This window comes from Acinonyx jubatus, chromosome D4 (genome assembly GCF_027475565.1).
Source record: "Acinonyx jubatus isolate Ajub_Pintada_27869175 chromosome D4, VMU_Ajub_asm_v1.0, whole genome shotgun sequence".
Lineage (NCBI taxonomy): Eukaryota > Metazoa > Chordata > Mammalia > Carnivora > Felidae > Acinonyx > Acinonyx jubatus.
The window spans coordinates 26089789-26111593 of record NC_069391.1 but is presented as its reverse complement, the minus strand read 5'-3'; the positions used below and the strand labels follow the sequence as shown (position 1 = coordinate 26111593).

The 21805-nt window shown below is 44.7% G+C and overlaps 1 protein-coding gene across 13 annotated transcripts in view; it reads left to right on the top strand.

The window, feature by feature from the left end:
• Positions 1-2008: 2008 nt before the first annotated feature.
• Positions 2009-21805, top strand: part of ZNF462 (zinc finger protein 462) — a 139000-nt gene continuing 119203 nt past the window's right edge. For 2 of the 13 annotated variants that reach the window (XR_008291049.1, XM_053204840.1), the window contains exon 1: positions 4133-5273. The gene's annotated coding sequence lies outside the window, so the exon portion shown is untranslated. Of the gene's footprint in view, positions 2130-4101; positions 5274-5927; positions 5972-6136; positions 7460-21805 lie in introns of those variants that run through there. The other 11 variants (XM_053204842.1, XM_053204841.1, XM_027034764.2 and 8 more) reach the window with 10 other exon arrangements.

Here is a 21805-nt window from a genome sequence, read left to right as displayed (position 1 = left end):
GTTTGATAGAACTGTAAATGTAACTTGTACCTATGGGAGAGAGACTTTTTTGGAGGGAATTTTAGAACATTGCTATTGAAACATCCTCTTTGGTATCCAAAGGTATACATAGACAGATTCATATGGATTAAGTTTAATATGTTATTGCCATTTCTCTCCCTTTGAGAGCTGTTCAGAATCATGACTCACCTACTCTGTGTTCTTATAGTCACTTCTTAGGCATGGGCACTAGTTAACTAGTTACATATATCTGAATATGGTTTTATGAGAATATATTGATTTTTCTGTAAGAGATCAGAAAGAAAGTGCTAGGGACTTAACTTTCTAGATGTTTGGAGGATCCATAATTACTGAATTTGAACTTTTCAAAAAAACGTTAAAGACTGAGCAATTTCCAACAAATGTAAATGACCGCAAGGATTCAGAATAACCCTTTGAAATCACAAACTCAAATAGTAAGTGAAAGACTATATACTGTGCTATGTGGAAAAGGAGTTTTACATAGTTTACATAGAAAATAAGTTCAAGAGGTGTGTCACAATATGGTGAAATGTTTAAAGATGGAATAATTAGGACTTCTGAAAAAGCCATATTCATTTGCCCTTTGTTTTGCGAAAATCATCGGCATGAACAGTTTTCCAGCTGGAATTTAGAAAGTGGGGTTATAAACTGGAATTTTTGTGTGTGTGTAGTTTTCAGTAGGGAGAACTTTTCCTTTCTTTTATGATAGAATGTAAATACTGAAACAATGACAGACAAGAGTGAATAACTCTTGTTTCAGTTGAAATTCTATTTTAATGTAGCCTCTGGACCAACTCTTCCTTCTTTCCATGATTCCTTCCTACAGGTGACAGAACGCCCTCCCCACCCCCCGCCCCCCATAAACACTTTTCTCTGAGACATTTGGGTGCCTTCCTACCCTAAACCTTTAAAACCCAAAATGATTTATAGGCTACCCCTATCCTGCTAGAGGTAGGCATGGAAGTGGATTATATTTGCATGGGTCACTTTGACTGCAGGACTCCACTGTTTCTTGAACTAAAATTGCAAGATTTATTATTCTGTTAATGCTCATAAAGTCACTCTTTCGATGAGCCATAATTTCCCTTTATGAGGAGCCTGTATGCCAGTCACCCATGATAAGGGAGAAGAAAATTCAGACTTCCAACATATTCATATTTCCTTGTGAACATTAATAAAGTCTTGAAATCCCATAGGACTCCGGGGCACAATGGCTTGGGATACAGCAACAAAAGGCAAATTTCACGCAGTCAACATGTCCCTCATATTGTTGGCTGTGTGCAAAACCTAAGCTTTTCCATTTTAATGAAAAAAATTTAGAAATTAACCTTCCTGGTGGAGAAGATACCCCACCAACTAGGCTTGTATTATCTTTGTGAAAATTCGTAAGGAATGACATAACAAGAGGTGCGAACTTTCTCCTGTTATCTTAATGGTCTGCTAATGGCAAAGCATAATTACAGTTACTTAAGTGCCAACTTTATCAAGGTTTTCACTAAAACCTTCAGCCCCAGCGCTTTCCTTGACTGACCTAGCTTTTATTTAATCCAGCTGTTTTACTATCATTCGAAAGAAAGCTGCCCCCAATAACAACAAAAAGCCTAATCCCCAACCATGTTAAATTTCTTTCTGTTATATTTCAGTTAGATAGTTAAGGCACTTGTGACTCCAAAAAAGTCGAAAGAAATTGTGTATGGCATCATTAATTGAAAATTTAGCCTTTCCACATTCAAACAGCAGGGCTTTGCAGGAGTTTTGCAACAGTCGCCTCACGGCTTTGGGAAGTCAATTTGCTTCTAAACCAGAAGATGGTCTTCCAAAGGCTGTCCTGTATTTGGAATGGGAACTTAGCCTTTGTACCTTTCCCCCAATGTACCCACAGGAGAAGCCCGAAAGCCACCCATCGGTCTCTGGATCTCCTCGCTGCCTTTGTCCCTTCTAGACGTGGAGGCTTGGAGAGGAGGTTTAGTTTCCAAGGATTGGAGCGTTTGAAGGGCGGGGCCATCTCCAAGTCCATCTCCCCTTTTTGTCCTCTTCTCCTGGGACGGGAGGGAGGAGCCAGGTCCCCCCACGGCCGGTTCGGGAGCTCTCTGTCTCGGTCGCTGGAGGTGAGTCTGAAAGGGCGGCAGCCCGTTTAATTGTAGCGCAGGTTAATTTCTCGAGTTCACCGCAGTCGGTCAGCCAGCCGCTTCCCGGGTCTTTGCCAAGTGGGTTTATGAGGTCTGAGGCGTGTTGGGGCGCGCTCACATTCTCGCAAAAGGCTCCTCCCCAGGGCTCATTCCCCGACTGCGGGCAGCCCTTCGGTGCCCCAGGAGCCTTGGATTTCCTCTGACCTCGGCCGCTTCCTCCTCCCTCCCCACCGCCTGGTTCCGTGCGCCCCTGCCCCCGGGGAAGGGCGGCCCCCATCTTAGGACTTCCGACCCAAGCCAGCCCAGGAGGTACCTTCACGTCGAGGAAGGTTTTTATCACAGCCTCCACAACCGTGCAGTAATAGGGGCTTTCAACCTGAAATACGATTGTTATTTTTCCGGTGCAGGGCTTGACAGAGAAAGTCAGCTTTTTATTAAAGACAAAGAGGTAAATTATCAGCTGGGGCACTGAAGGGACGGCGGAGACCTGGCGCGCTTCCTCTCGTCGCCACGAGGAATTTGTGGGGGAGCGGCTGCTGGCGCTCAGACACCCCTGGGGTCCCGGGGGAGGAGCTCGGGGCAGAAGGACTTCCCCAGGTCCCTCCGGGCACCTGGAAGGGGGGAGTCCTCCCAGTTCTGCACAAAGCCACGGGCATTTCAGTTCTGAGCAGCCTTACCTTCCTCCTCTCTTCTTTCTCTTCTCTTTCTTTGACTCCAGTCTCCCTTTCGCCTCTGTGCTTTCTCCTCCTTGTTCTCCTCTCCCTACTTTTTCTCGTCCCTCTCCTCGCCCTCCCCCTCCTTTCTTCTCCACCGCACGCGTAGAGTGTCATTTATTTATTTATTTATCACCCCCGCCATCAACACCCTTTTAGGGCTCCCAAGCTTTTCAATGTGAGTGGGAGGAGAAAAGGGCAGGAAGTGTTGACGGCAAGGGGGTGAAATCGTGCCTCTGGGTGAGAGATTCTGCCCCGGAATAAACGATTGGGGAAAATCTTGGAAAATGCGGATTCGGATCTGTTTATGAAAGCCCGCTATCCGATGGGAACCAACTCCGCGCGCGTCTCCTCCTCCCCTTTATTGTATGGGTTTATGGGTATATCTTCCCGGACTGTTGTTTGGAAGGGGGGGGGGGGGAGGGAGGTAGTATTAAAGAGGACAATCTGGCCCTGGATCTTCAACACCGCGCCTTCTCCACCGGATGCGCGCTCCCCAATGCAAAGGAATCCAGCAACATCCCCCAATTCAGACGCGGACAAAAGAAACTTTAATTAAGGTCTCTGCCCTGCGCGCTGTGTGTTTCTCTCTCCCGATGCTGGTGATGTCCACCAACTCGGGGATGCGAGACATAGAAATGGTACAACCAGCCCGTGCCCTTGAACTTCAATTGCTCCTGACTTGCTGTATTGATTTTTTTTTTATAGTGTAGGCACCCCCCCCCCAATCAAATTAAAGCCTTAGGAGACATTCAACCTGGTGAAGGGTGAGGGGGAACCCATTCCTTTGCAAAAGAGATAGTTCAGAACGATTTGGGGAAAATTACACTAAATAAAAATTCAAGGTGTGAAAGCTTCATCTTGGTTCTCTTGTCTTCAACACCATGACACCTTATCATTAGAAGCGCTGATTGTTACTTTCCGAGCCTTTAGATGATCAGCCAGAAAGTGCAAACAACGCGGGGCTGGAGGGTGTAAAGTTATTTAAGTAGGCTTTTTTTTTTTTTTTTTCCTTTTGGTGCGCCGTCAAAACATTTCACAAGTTAGGAAAATAAAGTGGTGGTTCCGAAGCTCGGAATGATGGGTTCTTTCCCTCCCCCATCCCCCCCTCTCCATATCAGAAAAGAAATAAAATGCACAATGAGCCTTTATTTCGGGGGAGAAGACTTCAAAATACGTGCCAGTAATGGACAATTTGAGCTTTTCACTGGAGATACTCACACCGCAAGCTGGAAAGGGATTAAAAAGCCCCACGTGGTTGATCTGGGTTTAGACTTGCAACCTCTAGTTCCCCATGTATGTTCTTTGCAAAGATTGGCCTCTAGATGGATGCGTGTGAGGGACTCTCTGGGGCCGGGGCTCGGCGCCTCGGGCTGGGCTGATGGTGGGAGAGCTATGAGCGGCCGGGCAGGGTCCTCACTGGGGGCTTCCTCTGCCGGCCAGGGCGGCCGGGGGCCTCCGGGACGCGAGCGCGCACGCCTCAGCCCGGCCGCCGCGCTCCTCGCACCGCCTTCTCCGCAGGTCTTTATTCATCTCATCTCCCTCTTCCCCTTCTCCTCCTCCTTTGCCTCCTTCTCCTCCTCTTCCTCCTCCTCCTCCACCACCACCACCACCACCTCCTCCTCCTCCGCCGCCGCCGCCGCCGCCGCCGCCGCCACCTCCTCTTGCATCTCACTGGCCTGGCTCTGTGTTGCTCTGAGTGACAAAGACAATGTCCCAGCCTTAACTTTGCAACCACCTTGCCTCCTTCTGGGGTTCGGCGGGGGGGAGGGGGGACAGCAGCCGCAGCCTCAGCATCTCCTCCAGCTTCTCCTTCTGCTCTTCTCCAGCTCTTGGATAATTCTTTCCTTACCCCCCCCCCCGCCCCCCACCAGCTCTTTTCCTCATTTCTTTCTTGCTTTCTTTTTTCTTCCCGTCTCCTGCACGTTGTTGTTGTTATTAGAAAGGCTTCGCGCACCCCCTGGTGCTCCGGCGTTTTGTGTGGCAGGAGAAGATTGTCTTCCTTCTCTCTTTCTGTCTTGCTTTCTCTCTCCCTCTGGTTGCTCATTATTCAGAGAGAGACACAGAGGGAGGGAGAGAGAGAGCGCGCGAGGGAGAGGGAGGAGAGGAGAGAGAAGAGGAGAGAGGGGAGAGAGAGAGAGAGTGAGAGGGAGAGGGAGGGAGGGAGAGAGAGGGAGAGGGAGAGAGAGACGGATATCTCAGGTCATCTGCAGCTGCAGCGAGTCTGAGGAGCCGAGGAAGGCAGGGAAGATGGCGATCCTCCATTGCTGAGACCCGGCAGAAGCACATGAGACTCCCAAACAACTTCCACAACAATAACCCGAGCAGGAAGAGGAGAAAGAGAAAGAGGATAAGGAGGCGGTGGGGCTGGAGAACCCGAAACACCTCCCGGCGCCGGGACGCTTCTTCTGTAAGTTACTGCAATTAACAACCACCTCGGGGTGGTCCGAGTGCTCCGGGGAGGAGAGCGCGGGGCGGTGGAGGCACAAACGCGCTCATTCATTCGGCCAAGGAGGGTTGGTGGAGCGGGGAGGAGAGGAAGTCCCCTGCATGGACTGGCTGTTGGAAGAGAAGAAGCGAGCGAGAAGAGGAGGAGGAGGAGGAGGGGGAGGAGGGAGAGCAGGAGGGGGAGGAGGAAGAAGAGGAGGAGGAGAAGCGAGGGAGGAAGAGGAGGAGGAGAAGGTGGTGGTGGTGGTGGCAGTGGAGGTGGCTGTGCTTTTCCTGCTGGCTGCTCCTTCTGCTGGGGGGAGCGGAGCGCTGTGGCTTAATTAATTTCGTGTAGTTCTATGGAGAGAAGAGAAAATGAAAGATGAGTGAGAAGAGGGCTGGAGGCTTAGGACGGATGCTCCGAGTGTGGGGACAGGAGTAGGGACAGAGAGGGGGGCGGAGGGCGGGAGTCCAGGGGACCAGAGCCGAGAGCCGAGAGCCGAGAGCCGAGAGCCGGAGGGAGTGAGCGAGGGGCAGAGGAGGGAGCGCTCTGAGCCGCCCCGACCTGAACGGGTTGACCTCTTTCTTTCTCTGTCCCTCTCCTTCCTTTCCCCCTCTCTGTCTGCCTGTCCCCAAGCCCGATGGCAAAGCCGTGCGGATTGGCACCCCCCTCTTCCTCAGGTATTTGGCTCTCTCCTGTCTCTCTCTCTCTCTCTCCCCGAAGTTGGGATGCGGGGTCGGGATGTGTCGGGGGGTGGCTGCTGCCGCTGCTGGTGCTGCTGGTGAGGAGAGAGGCGAGGCGCGGGGGGCACGGGCCGGGTGGGGGTCGCAGGTTCAGGAGCAGCTGAGGAGCTGTCTCCAGGCTGGGGGTTCAGAAGCGTCTGGTGCAGGAGGACAACGGTTTCTGGAGAGGAGAAGCCATTACACACGCTTGGCTCTCTGAGGAAGGGAGAAAAGACGGCAGGGGCCTGGGGGTCGCCTCACTCCTGGTGCAGTTCCCAGGGGTCTGCCCTCCTTCCAGGCGCGAGGGGAAGCCGCAGCCGCCCCCCATTGGAGCAGCCCCTCTCTTTCCCTTTCTTTATCTCCCTGTCCTCCATTTGCAAGCTGTCTGCTTTGGTTCCAGTCCAGACTCCAAAACACAAAGCTCCTTCTCACGTTCATTCTCCAGGCTTTTCACCATTCCTGAAGGAACCCTCATTTTCTTTTCATTGTAGCTTCTAACCTACGGAGAGGGAGGGAGGCTGCCTGGAGTTCCTTTTATATTCCTCCTCTACCCAAAGGGGGAAAAAAAAAGTTTTATTTTTAAGCACGCGTCTGGGATGGGAAAAGACCAACCAGTTGGGGCTTTCTCCCAGGGCTCCCGGGGGTTGTGTCTGAGTGTCTGTGTTGGTTGTTTGGTTTGCTTTGGTTTTGTTTCTGGAGGTGGCTTGCAGGTTTTTGGAGGAAGCGACTAGTTTGGTTGAGAGCTGGGAACTGAGTCAGGTAAGCCGTGTCATGTTGTAACTCCACCAGAAAATGGAGGAGAGCGGGTTTCCAGGAGACAAAGCTGAGATGAGAAGTGTTTATAAAATTATGGATGTCTCCATTTTGAAGCTCTGTTGGTGATGGCTGGAGGAGGAGGCTTGCCTGCCTACTCCTTCTTTTCCAGGGTGGAATCTTGTGGTGGTTCCTCACCATCTATTCATTATGCGAGGAAATGAGGGACTTGTAAGGGCTGCTCAGATTTTTCTCCCACCAAAGGAGTGCTTTCACAAGTTATTGAGGCGTTTGTTTCCATTTTAAAGTAAACTTTGGAAATTTTTTTTCTTCTTTGGAGTGGACCTGAAGGGTTTTGACCTCCTTCAGGAAAGGCAAGGCAAAACCTTAGACATTTTCCACCGAGGTCTTCCCACAACTTTCAGCTGCTCCAGGTCTCCTGAAAGTCACCAGGAAATGTTATTTCCTCATTGTGAAGATGGTGGTGGCCCTCAGCTGAGATTTTGGAGTTCTGGGGCTTGGTTATCATGTTTTGATGCATTGCAAGACTTTATTGTCTGGTTTGGGCTGATTTCTGCAAAAAGGGAAAACAACAGCAACAACAACAACAACAACAAATCCTGCAAGATCTCAGAGGAACTAACTCTAGGACTGACTGACACCAGTTTCTCCAGAGTCCACATTTCTCTTCAGGTTGTTCCATTTGTGTCTAAGGCCTTCTTTTAGTTCCTTTGTTTTCCCCCTTCCCTTTCATTCTGCTCTTTTTTTCTGTGTTCTCAAGTACTGTAAGTCTTCAGAAATATCAGATGTCTTCTTAACAATGTCACTATGGAAACAAATTTTTAAGATATTTTATCTGTTGAGAAAACCTTGTGTCCAGGTATCTTCACCTTTTTAACTGGGAAGAATTTAGTAGTCTTCTAGGAAGACATTTTGTGAGGATGATTTGAAGGAAGGACCCAGTCCTACCCCAGTCCACACACATTGACTGGAGCTCTTCACAGATTAGTTCTAGACAATGTATGTAATTGATCCAAGTAAAGAACAAAATCCTGAAATGCTTGAGGAATTTATAAAAGCCAACCATGGAGATGTTGCTTTACCATTAGGTAAGGTAGCCATCTTGAGGATGAGGGAAGATGTTGGGAGAATTTTAGGTGGACTGTTGATGAGATAGGTGAGGAAGCCTCCACGTTGGAATGAAACCTTGGAGGAGATTCAGAACCAATTAATATATTGTAAGGAGGCTTGATTGGACCTTGTTTTCAACTAAGGGGAAACATAGAAAGGTACCAGCTTCAACAGAAATAAGGAACACATTTGCGAGCAACTTACACCAGCTCTTTTCTTGCTTTGCTTTCTCATTGTGTGTCAGATTTGTGTGTGTGTGTATGTGTGTGTCGAGTTCCTATGTCTCCAGTATTTCTGTGCATATTGAAGTGGTTTTAGATTCCAGATGTAATTATATTCTGTTGAGTAGCTGGTAGCAGTGTCATTCAGTAAAGGCACAGTGCTGTATATGACAACATCACATTTTTCAAACCAAAGTGTTGTGTCATTAATTGAGGGTTATTGTTCTTCTGAGGAGTATGAAAGGAAAAGGAGACATACATGGTTCTTTAGCTGATAATTGTCCATGGTCAATGAAGTAAAACCCTGTTTTTTGCAGATGAAGACGTATGGTTTTCAAGATTTTCAGTTGATGTGTGTGCTCATTTAAAAATACTTCTCTTCAGATCTCTGCTTCTTTATTAAAAACCTGGGCTTCTCCCAGAGCACTTGACAAATCTTACTTTTTGGAATCATGCCTTTTATTAATCAGTTTTGAATGTTGTCTTTTGATACCATTGCTTCTGCTCCTGAGTGGGACGTCATCAACGTTACACTTAAATTTGCTAATGTGTGTGTGTGGATGCTACTCGTTCCAACTCGGAAGCTCCAAGGCAGTGGAATAAAAAGAGTTATTTGGGAAAGTAATTACCAGGTAATTTTGCATCTAATTAACCACGTCTGTGTATGTAAACATAAATACATTGTAGGTTGATCTTGAAGCAAACTTCCATGATATCTTTGTTGTTGTTGTTGCTACCGGGACAGCCGGTTAATTACTTATTTTGGTGTGAAAAAAAATTTGACAAACTAGTTGCTAGTCTAGCACGTAGACTCACCACATGTTTTACTTTGTGACCAAATATTTTGGTGTCTTTACAGATAGTCTTAGAGTTGAGATTTCCTGGAGGGAAAAAATGAGGTATCTAAGAGGCATTTTGGAGTTTGAGAATAATGTTCTAACTGGTCACCTAAGAGACATGTTCATCCCTGATGCGCTTCATCAACATGGGAAGCACCTAATGTTAAAGATTCTTGCATTTTTCTAGGGCTACACGTTCGAAATGGGACAAGTATTTTGGATAAGGCGCTATGAGAGAAATACAGAGTGTCAAATTGAACATTTTTATTTGATGTCAAGGCTCAGAGATTTGTTTTGTTTTGTTTTGTTTTTGAGGCATCAAGTTGATGAGGCTCGTTATGCAAATTTTTTCCATGGCTCTAATATATCATAAAGAGAAATCATTCTGGAGAAATATGTGAGCTGTGAGGCACGTTGCCGTAGAAAAGATGCTCGTTGGATCTTTGTATTCCACAATTTTTCTCATGTTAGATTTATGTCCATCTAATTTATTGACCACATTCCCTGAGGACATGTTTTTTTCCACACCCCTTGGAGTTGGAAAGAACTTTGAGATAGAAAGAAAAAATATATATGCACATACACATATGTATCTGTGTGTGTGTGTGTGTGTGTGTGTGTGTGTGTGTGTATCTTTCTAATGAGTCTTCTGGAAGACAGTAGGGGAAAAGAAAGCCAACCCTACTAATGGACTTTAGAGTCTTTGTGGTCAGTTTTCCTGAAAGAAAATAATGGCAAAATTGCCTTGGGAAGAATTCTGCTTTCTGTATGTTGGAGTTTAATAGAGTCTAGTCTGTCTTAAATTCTTTCCTGGTGTTGAGAGTTCTTGGTTAAGGTAACCTTACTCATCTTCTTTGTGCTGTATGCCTTTATCAGACTTAGCGCTCACTGCCTCCTGGGACAGAACCTGGACAAAGCTGTATTGAACGTTTCCCGTTGAAAACTGGAGAACAGAGGTGCTATTTCACACTGCCACACTCACAAATTAGGAAATAATATAAAGAATGCATTCAGATTGCAAAGGATCTGACATGGGTACACGATTGGATGATTGGCATGTGGAAATTAAGGAGATTCAAAAGAGGTGGAGGAAAATATTTCCAGGGTCTATCATTAGTGATAGTGAACTGGAAAAAAAAGTCAGCCTGTGTGTGTGTGTGTGTGTGTGTGTGTGTGTGTGTGTGTGTATAAGTGTGAAGGCAAGTATCTTTTGAGGTTCACATACTTAAGTTGGTGGCTTTGAGAGAAACATTAGCTGGCGTTGGTGACCTATTAATTGATTATGAGAAAATAGAGAGGAGAATAGATAATGCTAGGAGAAAATTCCTCTTGTGTGATATGCCAAGACATCTGGCAGATGTTATGTTGGGCCCTAAGGAATGGACAGTTTAATTTTAGCCCTAGCAAGGAAATGGGAAGTTCTGAGCTCTTTTAATAGCACAAGCCTTAGTTTGGGGAAGGTTGCTTAAAAAAATAGGAAAAGAAAAGAAAAGAGGCATTTATTGTAATATGGAAGAATTCCAGGGAGCACCCAGATTAAGCCGAAGTTTGGGAGCAATGGACAAAAGTACTTTTCCCTAAGTAGAGATTAATATAAAAATCATTTAAAAGTTGGCTAACAGGTGCACCGTAAATGGTGAATATTAAGAACGTCTAATTGAGAAGCTGGTTGTTTTGTGCCTCAGAGAGATCATCTATTTCAGATCTCCCCTTCCCCCTGCATTTTATTGAAGAGGAAACTGGCACAGAGACGTGCAGTGACTTGCCCAAGGTCAGAAGGTTCAGTTGTAACAAAGCCAGGCCCAGAACTCAGGTCGGCTGACTCCCAACCCAGTGCCCTTTCCACCACCCCCCTGCATATGATTGTAGTGGTTTGTGAAACACCAGCTCTCCTCTCCAGAGTGAAAGCCTCTGTGAGAAACTCTGTAATCAAACCCTAGTGGGGCAGGAGTATTGGTTTTTTTGTCAGTTGAATTTAACATGTTGGGGCTGAGCATGGTTTCATTCATAGAAGTAATACACTCCAGAGACCAATTTTGTTCATGGGACTTGCAGTCGAGTCGTAGATACTGGGTTCAGACTGTGCTTTTTCTTTTAATTGTCCTGCTCCCCACTATATAGTTCAGTCATCCAGGGCTTGGGAGTCCTTTTCAAATGCCCTTCTTTGGAGGTTTGTCTGGGTCTATTGCAACTTACAAAAGTGCCCACAATTGGACTCAGAGGATCTCTTTTGCAACATGGTACAGATAAATTGGCTTCTTTCAGAGATGCCATTTTGTAATACTGATGAATGGCCAAGAGAGTGAAATCCAGTCTAAAACAATACTGGTGATTTTCCAGTGTTCCGGACTCCTCCAAAAATTTGCCCTCCATGTATCTTCTTGGAGCCTGGTTCTCTCTTGCAGACCAGTGGCTAGCTATTTGCCATTCCCCAATGAAGTCATGGGGTCATCCTTAAAGTGAGTTTTTAACAACATGGGGAACATTTAACCAGGGAGAGAGGGAGGGAGGGAGAGAGAGAGAGGGAGATAGGACAGTACTTTAGGAAGGGTGAAATGGGTTTCCACTTTTGATTCCTCTTGGACAAGTGAAAGTCATTTTGTGTAAAAAGAAGAGTGATGTTTGGAAGTTTCCACATTTTCTAAGCTTCTTCCAAACTAAAGTATAAATTTTTAATCCAGGAGGCAGTCTGGAGAAGGTAGTGCTGGATGTGGACTTCTGGCAGAAACACAGAAACGCTATAAACAGTTGAACCTCAGTGTGGCACTCCTCCAAATGAGTTGACTGTCGAAAATAAAATGTTCCAGAAGAACTGGGAGAACAGGAAAGAAGTTAAAACAGCATGGTTTGCATGCCAGTACTGAAGGAAGGAAAAAAAAGTTGGGGTTGGGGTTGAGGGGGTGGGGGCATTGGAGAGAAGAAGATCATCCCAGATTGAACTGTCTCCTGAATTTATAAGACCCGGGAACAGAAGTTTCCAAGTGAAGGAAAATGGATTGTTATGAATGTAGACGGTATTTGCAGTTTACTAGGAAGCTCTTTTGAATCTCTCGTCCCCTTGAACTTTGTCTCTGGAAAACTGCACACACTGATAGATGCAAAGTCAGTTGGAAGTGCTTTGGATTTACATTTTCTGCTTAGAAATACTATCGTAAAATTTGTCTACTTTCTAAGGTCTCCTGTCCTTTTTGGTTGAAGCATACATACATCAGCTTTTTAGCCTTTGGATGTGTGACTTCAACTCAAAGTTGGTTTTTTTCAGGACTCGGAAAGACAAGAGGTAGGTAGAGTGATGCGGGGGAAGAGGATATAGGTATGGTCACCTGCAAATGCATTGCCTTTGGATTCTGGCGAGCAGCTTCCTTGGTGTCTTCAAAGCGTTCTTGCCTAATTCCTAGCTGGAGACATTTTTTCTTGAGTTATTCTTGGAGAGGAGGTTTCTTTTTGTGCCAGGTCATGGGTATTTTGATACTGATTTTTCCTTGCTTTCATGTGTTTGCTTGTTCAGTTCCCTGCATGCTGCTTCTGGATATTAATAAAATACTGCTGTGCCTGTCCACATCTTAGCCCCAACTTCATTCAAAGAACAGAGCCTACTCTTGGGGGTGTAGGGAAGGTTGGTGGGCACTGACTTATTTGTTCAAAAAATAAATACTTGAAGATGAAGACGGCTTAATTCAGAAAGTTATTTGCCAAGCTTTTGCGGAGACTTTTTGCAAAGACCATGCAAAGAAAATGGGGAAAATTCTACTAGGAACTGGTAGATCCTGATTAAAATGCGTTAGGATCACTTAGTAAGAAATTAAGCATTTGTCCAAGAGGAGTAAGCAAAGACTTACCTTTGGATTCATATTGGTTTGAGCACAAAAGGAGCTGGAGGCCCAGGCGAGACAACTGTGTCAGAAGTAATTAAGCCCGGGATTTGTGGAGAGGCTTATCTGCCACAGAGCCCAGCTGGGGAAGGCCAACCTCACTCCCTAAGCCCTCATCTGGCCAGTTGAACCAGAACAGGAGCTAAGGCCTTCACATTTTGGAATTTTTCTCTTCCCTGTTCAGATTTCAGAAGGTAAAGTTGCCATTTATTCATTTTTGCTCATGTCAGCTGAGGGCTTGCTTCTCTCTTGAGCTGGGAAATGCCAGAGGCAGGGGGGTGGGAGCCGATTCCCTCTGAGGGAACATTCTCCCTTTTAACACTACAAATGTGCCTATAACATTGTACTTATTACTCAGAAAATAATTGTGCAGTGGTACAATGTGGGATACTTGAAAGATGTTTGCTGCACAAAGGTTCCAATACTCACCTGCAGATTAAGAAATGGGTTTCTAAACCATCTCATTTCTATTGCTAATGAAAAGCTTTGGAAGGCACCTGTGAATTAGAGCTCCAGCTGCTATCATGGTAGGGGAAGTTAGGCCTTGAAAGGATACACGGATTAGCCCGTCAGAAAAGCAAACAGTAGCATCAGCACAAGTAGAAAATAGACAGGGTTGTTAAGCTAACAGAAAAGTAGGCTAAAGCATTGCCATAATTATGTGGTGGAAATTTGCTGGGAAGGAGAGCCTGCTTGGACGGGAGAAGGAAAAGAAGAAGAGAGGCAGGGGAATGACTGACAAGTCGAAGTAGAAGAGGTCTGTCCACTGGGAAGAGCCTGCAGGAAGAAGAAAGGTATTGCTTTTAAGAAAACAGTAAAGCAAGTGGAAAAAGACCTTGTAATTTGGTACCTATTGCACGTGAAAAATGAAGACCAGTGCTCAGACCCAGTCTTTGGTCAGTTCTTACTGTTAAAAAGGAGAAAAAAAAAAAAAAGAATTGAACTTGGAAGACCATTTATGTGACTTCAGAAATCGGCCTTTCTGATAGAGGACAGATGGAAACTTGAAGGAACTGGTTAAGTGGGCCTAGGTGGAGATTTTCCTGGAAAAGGAACGAAGTAGAGAATAGAGCACAGCAGAAAACAGCTGCATTATTAATGGTCAGACCATGCGATAGTCCTCTCTAAACTTATCCATAGAGCTTCTCTACCTACGCTGTCAGTGCTAGAAGGAATGAAGAACAAAGACATGCTTCTTTCTGAGGGGAAAGGAACAGAGTGTGACAGTTACCTGCAGTCCAGTTTGGGATTAAGCTGTTTGCTAGAACCAGTCAATCCCAGGATGGTTAGTCTTCCTGATTCCTAATGACACCATCCCTCTGTGCTGTGACCAATTAGTCAGAAATTGAGTCTGAATCACCCGACCCAGATTGGACCTGGTCTAGGGTCCCTCGTGTGGGGTAAAATTTGAACACTGGGCCAGAGACCGAAGATGGCCAGAAATAGATACCAGCCAGAGATTATGTAAGGATTTCAATAACAAGTACCTATCACCCAGAACCTTTTTCTCTTCAGTGGTTTCTGTCTTATTTTGTCTTCTGTGGAGACTGTTAATTGGTATTGGATAATGATTGCTGGGAAGGGGATCTGCATGGAAGAGGCCATTTTGATCTGAATGTCAGAGTTCAGCTGCCAGAACTTCTCCCCCTTCTGCTGTCAATTGAATATTATCACTTCTGGTACTGGGTAAGAATACCATCTATAAAAGGAATAAATACAATAAGTTCATCAAAAAATTCTGCCAGCCCCTCTGGAGTAAGAGTATCACACGGACCTTCCACAAAAATACTACTTCTCTGGAGCTAACTAAACTAGTTAGCATTTGTTTAACATTTCATATGAACCAGGGACTGTTCTTCTGGTAGAGAAAACTGAGGTTTGGGAGGTAAAGAAATTTACCCACGGTCGTGGAGCTAGAAAATGGGGAGCCAGGATCACACACGGGGGCACTACCTTCTGGCCCTCAGCTTGTGGGAACTGGCCGTGGTTATTACTTAGGATGCTAATAGCTTATAATCCTGATGGTTTATCTCTTCCAGTTGCTTATGCCAGTAGTATATCCTGGTGTTCTGGAAGGGACATTTGAGTATAATGGAAAGTTAATTGTAATCTATTGGTTGATATGAGAGATATAACTTACTGTAATAGCTTGACAAAGTGTGTTTAACTAAAGAGTACCCTGTTTTTGTTCTGAGTTACAGAGGAGATGGTGAAAAACAGCAAGAGACCATGTATGAGGAAATTTAGAGAATGGATATTTTTAAGCTGTACTGTGTGAAGTTCAGAATTATAAAGTAGTTATACATGTGGATATTTAAAAAGGAACACCTACCTGTTATGGAAAAAAGATATACTGTGTGACTTTTGTTTTTTCTTCTTCTTCATTTTAACATTTATTTATTTATTTTGAGAGAGAGAGAGAGAGAGAAAGAGAACAAGCAGAGGAGGGGCAGAGACAGAGGGAAAGAGAGAACCCAAGCAGGCTCTGCAGTGTCAGCACAGAGCCCGATGCAGGGCTTGATCTCATGAACTTTAAGATCAGGACCTGAGCTGAAATCAGGAGTCAGATGCTTAGCCGACTGACCTACCCATGCGCCCCTTTCTTTTTTTTTCTTTTTTTTTCTTTTCTTTTCTTTTCTTTTCTTTTCTTTTCTTTTCTTTTCTTTTCTTCTCTTCTCTTCTCTTTTCTTTTCTTTTCTTTCCTTTTCTTTCCTTTTCTTCTCTTCTCTTTCCTTCTCTTCCCTCTTCCTTTTTTTTTTCTTTCCTTTCCTTTTCTTTTCTTTTTTTCTTTTCTTCTTTTCTTTCTTAAGTAAAGAAGGTATCTTATTTTTTTTCCCTTCTTAGGGCCCCTTTTGGAAGTCTCAGTGCCTCTGGTTTACTGTAAGCATGAGACATGTTTCCAAAAGCCACGCAGACATTTGAAAGTTAGTTCCCCTGTCTGATGGTCATTTTTGGAAAATAGCACAGATACTCTTCAAAGCACGGGTGCTAATATCCCCTATGCCCTTTCATGATCACCATGTGCTCTATTTAGATCATGGAGACATGATGAATGTTTTGGTTTTTATTTGCCTCTCCCTGAAACATCACAGTACAGTAAGGAAGCTGCTGTTCATGGATGACCACAAATGCCCTTAACAGAGTAACAAGTTGTACTAAGGGAGCTGGAGCAGGTCCAAATATCCCGAAGATATCCAGGACAGTAGCTTCCCTGTAAGACAGGCGGTTGGGCATTAATTGCTGAGTAGACTCTTTAACCTCAGAGCAACTAGTGGTGGTTTTACAAAGTTTTAACTTTGCTATGGATCTGTTTAGATGATCTCCTCTTCCCAACTGACTTCACCCAAAACCTTTGTAGAAGGGTAAGCATGTGTCCTGTTTGTAAAGTGTACTGAGGAGGCCAGAGAGTCACCCATTTTTTCACCTGTCACCCATATCATTTACCAAACTTAACAAAACCATTGTTTTCTTAGATAAAGGCCCTTAACTTGTGGGGGGGGGGGGGGGGGAGAAGCCTCAGGAAAAAAAAAAAATGACATAGTTGAAGAGAGTAAAACTGAGCTATATACCAAAGCATGTGGTTCTCCAGCTGGGGAATTTCTGATTTAAGAGCCTTAGGTAGCATCTGCTGTGACCTTAATCAGTAGTGGCCAGCCCTCTAAGATGCTCCCTCACACCAGCTTGTCTCAGAGACCAGTTCTTAACATGCGTCTCCGATTTTCCTCTTGATTCTTTGAAGAGAAATCTACCCAGGTTACCCTCAGGAGCTTTGCAGGAAGTGAAGGTGAACTGAATCAACCAATCTTTGTGGGTGCAGTGGTATCCAGTTGGGAGTAGGACTCTGTATTGGGAGAATACACTCAACGTGAGAGTCAGGGTGGGAGAGGGCATGTTCAAGGAGGTGTTTAACGTCTATGGATTTCGGCTTGGTGGAGGAACCTTCCATTCTATTGAAAACAAAAGGAAACCTCTTCAAAGGCAGATTCCACCGTAATGTGAAAAAGCACATTGCCGTCACCACATGAAATGGCATGCATTTAGGAAAGCAGAGTTGGATGCTTCCCATGCGTGGAAGTTCTCATCCTTGGTGCCATCTTCTCCTGGGGCTTTGCCCCTAATTAGTAGTTTTGGGAGGCTGAGAAGTGACGGTATTGAAGGACAAATGGCACCTGTCCCTGACGTTCATCCCTACTCCTTGGTTGACTCAAGTGTTTGAGTAGCTCACCCATTCTTTTTCTGACCGGTGGCTGGAGCTTGTTAATAATGAAGGAACATCACCCATAGGTCCTGAAATTAGCAAGTGTTACATGTTATGTGATTATTAGGGGAAAAACAAGATAATCTAGTCAGTGGGCTTAATTAGGTTGTGATTGCCCAATTGCTGCTTCATGATAATTATATTCATAACCCCGTTTCTAGACGTCAACTACAATTATCAAAATTGACCCTAGCACAGGTAAGTGTTAGCGATCTTATTTGAAGCAGCTACTGAACGGTGAATTTCCAATGTTTCCCAGGTGTTCCAATGTGTTCCTTCTCCCCCTTCTTGCCACCTTCCCATCATCTTTTCTCCATTTTAGTAGAAAGACTGGTGGTAACTTTATTTTGCCCGTGACCATGCACATCTTGTAGCTAGTGTTGATGCCTACAGAAAGATACTTAACGTTTTTAAGAGTCAAATAGGACAGTAAAACATTAATACCTCAGCAAATAGGAATCTTGAAGCATAAAAATCCAAAACTGGCTAGGTTATTTTTTCTTAGCACATGACACCTGTTCAGTAGATTTAATGTGATTCATTTGAACAGAGCCTTTACTTTATAAGGTGTAGTCCTAAAATGAAAAACAGTCATCCGTGTTGAAGATACTGTCTTCTCAACGTGATCATTAAGGTCTGAGGAACAGAGTGAGAACTTCTAACTTTCTGTTATCCACACCCTCCTATCCCCCAAATTCATGACATTTGCTGCTAGAGTTATTCTAGTAGAGAAAGAACATGTCATTGTTGGGGACTTTATTTCCTGTTTATCTCTCTAATGAAGGCAATGATTTCTAGGAAATACAAACAACAACCTGTATCAGAAGTGGGTATGTCAGTGTGCACCATGAATCACTGGGACAGATTGTCACTTGGCAGCTTTCCCTTTCTGACATGCAGTTATATGAAAAATAATGCACTGAACATTTGCACACCATGGCTAAACTTGAGTGCAGTTGAACTGTCTGAACAACTTAGGATTTGGTTACTGTATATTTGGGTGTGTGTGTGCATGTGTGTTTATATATATATATATATATATATATATATATATATATATATATGTTATGTAAATGTATATGTATATATTCTCTCTGGGAGAAGGAGCTTATTTTTTGCTGAAACATTAGGAGTACAAATTTTTCAGAATTTCTGAGTGAACATGAAGTTCTTTGTGCTGGGGTCTTCATTAAGAACGTGGTGTGGGGACGCCTGGGTGGCTCAGTTGGTTATGTGTCTGGCTTTGGCTCAGGTCACGATCTCACAGTTAGTGAGTTCGAGCCCTGCATAGGGCTCTCCGCTGTCAGTGTGGAGCTGGCTTCGGATCCTCTGTCCCCCTCTGTCTGTCCCTCCCCTGCGTGCATGCTCTCTCTCTCAAAAATAAGTGAAACATTGAAAAAAAGAAGAAGAAAGTAGTGTGTAGCACATAGAGCATACTTTTTGGGACTGCACAAGCACGGGATGAAGTTTGTCTCTGTCCCTTCCTAGCTGTGTGACCTTGAATAAGTCACTTAACCTCTCTGTTCCCGTGATTTCCTACCCAATCAAAGGGAGATAATAGTATGAATCTGTAGAACTGACATAAGGACTAAAATATTATGTGTATAATAAGGATCCCGGTTCATAATGGGCACTTGAAAAATGATAGCTTCTTCCTTCCTTACTGATAGAGAAGATGGGGTAGAGATCTCCCAGGGCTTTGCCAGATGTGAATTGTTTTGTCCTTGGTCTTAAACTCCGTTTTTTGAGTCCCTCCTGATTAACTTTGTGCCATGTCTTGCCTTAACTGATGAACGGTTCTCACTGCTGTTGTGCATTCGCAGGGAGACTTGCCAGATTGGGAGCCTCTGGCCTGCCTGACTGTGGACCCTGCAGTGCTCCCTATCTGTATTGGGGTCTTCAGTAGGGATTTGTAAACTACCTGAGGATGATGCCATATCCTCTGGGAATAGTGCATTTTCTTGGTAACAGAGACTGTCCCAACCTTGCAGAGGTATATTCCCTGAAATGTTGTGGGAGAACAGTTTTTAATCAACATGAACTTTCTTGAGCATTTTGGAAGAAAGATGTTATTACTGCTCCTATAGTTTGGCATCATATCTGGCAAAAATGATTTGTCTGAGAAAGCTGAGTTTATTGCAAGGAAAATAGTGGCTATGGATGCCTCTCTGTAGCTTTACTCGTTCGCCCTGAGCCAGTTTGAGGACTGTCCCGTGGCCTTGCTGAAAATCGCTTTGGTCTTCTCTGTGCAAATGTATATTTTTTTATTTTTTAAAAATGTTTACCTATTTCTGAGACAGAGAGAGACAGAGCATGAGTGGGGGAGGGGCAGAGAGAGAGAGGGAGACACAGAATCCGAAGCAGGCTCCAGGCTCCGAGCCGTCAGCACAGACCCTGACACAGGGCCCGAACGCACAAACCATGAGATGACCTGAGCCAAAGTCGGTCGCTCAACCGACTGAGCCACCCAGGCGCTCCTCAAATGTTTATTTTAGTAATAGTCCATGTCTACTTGGTCTTACTAATGTACTGTAATATCAGATGCTTTGAGATCTTGGGCAAGGAGGCTAATTTTAGAGTGTCTGAAGGGTAGATGATATTTCAAAATGTAGAATGGTAGGGCCTAACAGGATTTACCTAAACTCATTTGCTCCAAGTCAGAAGAACACTATTGGTGGCCTCCGTGGTGACAGCATGGTGGTTGGTGACAGTGGTGGAAGAAGTAGAGAATATTTAAAAAAATGATTTTTAATGTTTATTCATTTTTGAGAGAGAGAGACAGACAAGAGAGCGAGTGGGGGTGGGGCAGAGAGAGAAGGAGGCACAGAATCCAAAGCAGACTCCAGGCTCTGAGCTGTCAGCACAGAACCCAACATGGGGCTTGAACCTACAAATAGTGAGATCGTGACCTGAGCTGAAGTCAGACACTTAACCGACTGAGCCACCCAGGCGCCCCAGAAGTGAAGAACATTTAAGTGGTTCTTTGGTGAAAGCAGTGTAGGGACTTTTCACCTTTAAAAGCAAATTAACCTGTGAAGATTTATTTATTTATCTTATTAAAAACTTTTTACATTTCAAGAACTTCCAGGGAGACAAGGGTGTCAATGGACTATTTTTTTAATTATAAAAAATTTATACTTGCCACTTTAAAATAGTCTCCAGAGATGTTTAAGGAGAGAAGAAGAGACCATGCATTTATTTACTGGTGTTCAGATCTCTAGAATGACCTCAAGTGAGAGATTTGGGGTCTCAGAGCGTGGACCCCAAAATTACCAGGGTGGTGGTGTAGCTGTGGGGTGTGGTGCCGGTTATAATAATATGGAATGCCCTCAAGAATATAAGACATGGGAGAAACAGTAGGAGCTGAAACCAGGACTTCTTAGGATGCCTGGAAATCGGGGAGTGGAAAGATTTCTCCAATTTCCTTGGGATTTGGTAAGGGCTATATTTGGGAATGCCGCCTTCACATGTGCTCGGTTCTTTACAACTGGTAAGGCCCTTACTTATCTGGGACTACAGAGTAGTAGAAAAGTGATTGATTTAACTTGGGTCGAGCTCCTAATTTGCTCCTAGCCTCCAGCTTATCTTTAAAAATGGCATTCCCTCTGGGGCGAAGGCTAAGAGGCATAATGTATGTAAAGCACCCAGCACCCTGCCAGGTACCCAATAAATGGCCACCTCTGCAGTTCATTTGCAGTGATCAATTAGCGGCCATCCAGTGCCACTGGTGCAGATGGCTTGCTCCTTGCCATTCATCTGCCGCCTGGCTCTGCACGCCTAGTTAGTAGTTGTGGGATGATAGAGAGTTGGGAAGAATGTAATTTCCTCACTGGCATACCACGTGTTTTATAGGTGCTGTTGTATTTAAGAAACGTGTGTCCATCCGTCTCTTCGTTCGTCAAACATTTATTGAGCACCTTTGGAGTGCCTCGGCACGCCTTCGGTATGCCTGGGTGGTCAAACGCAGTGGGTGGTGTGGGATCTCGCTGTCAGTTGTGTTGGGTTCTTTCTTTTGGTAATTGAGGTGATTATGATGGAGATGGTGTCCTTAGCCACCTTTAAATAGCTTGGAGCCAGGGGCTGGTGAACTGTGGCTTTAGCCAGTGGGAAATGGATTCCTGTTTAGATGCTTGCATTTCGGAGTCTTTGTGTGTATATATTTACAATATAATTTGCTAACCGTGTAGTCCATGCTGCCGGGGTACGTAATCTGGCAGGCCATTTAAATATTTACTCCAAAATATCTTGTTCTCTGTTGGTGTGAAGTAGAGTTTCCAGATATTTTTAGGTCATTTTCATCTTAGCAACCCTGTTGGAGATGAACCAGACACACTGCTGTAAACTGTCCCCACATTTTGATAGAATTTAATAAAGTAAAGTTTAATGGTTTGGTCCCAAGAGGCAAACAGACCATCTGGTTAGCAGAAGGTTAGGTCGAGTACTGCATGGCTGCTGGGAGGGCCACGGACCAGCCCCGACGCACTGGTAATATGTCCAGTTGCTGAATGCATTAAGCATTGAAATGGTGCTTTCGCGTCTGCCGAGCCAGCAGTTCTGTTACCACCGCTGTGACGCAGGAGATAATTCAGCTGGGCAAGCGGCAGCATGGGGGTGGATCTACAGTACAGGATGTGTAATGTCAACATGAAGGATTGGAGCTGGCAGAAGGAAGGGAAGCACTCATTTCATGCCAGTGCAGGAAGCCTAGGGAGATGCTT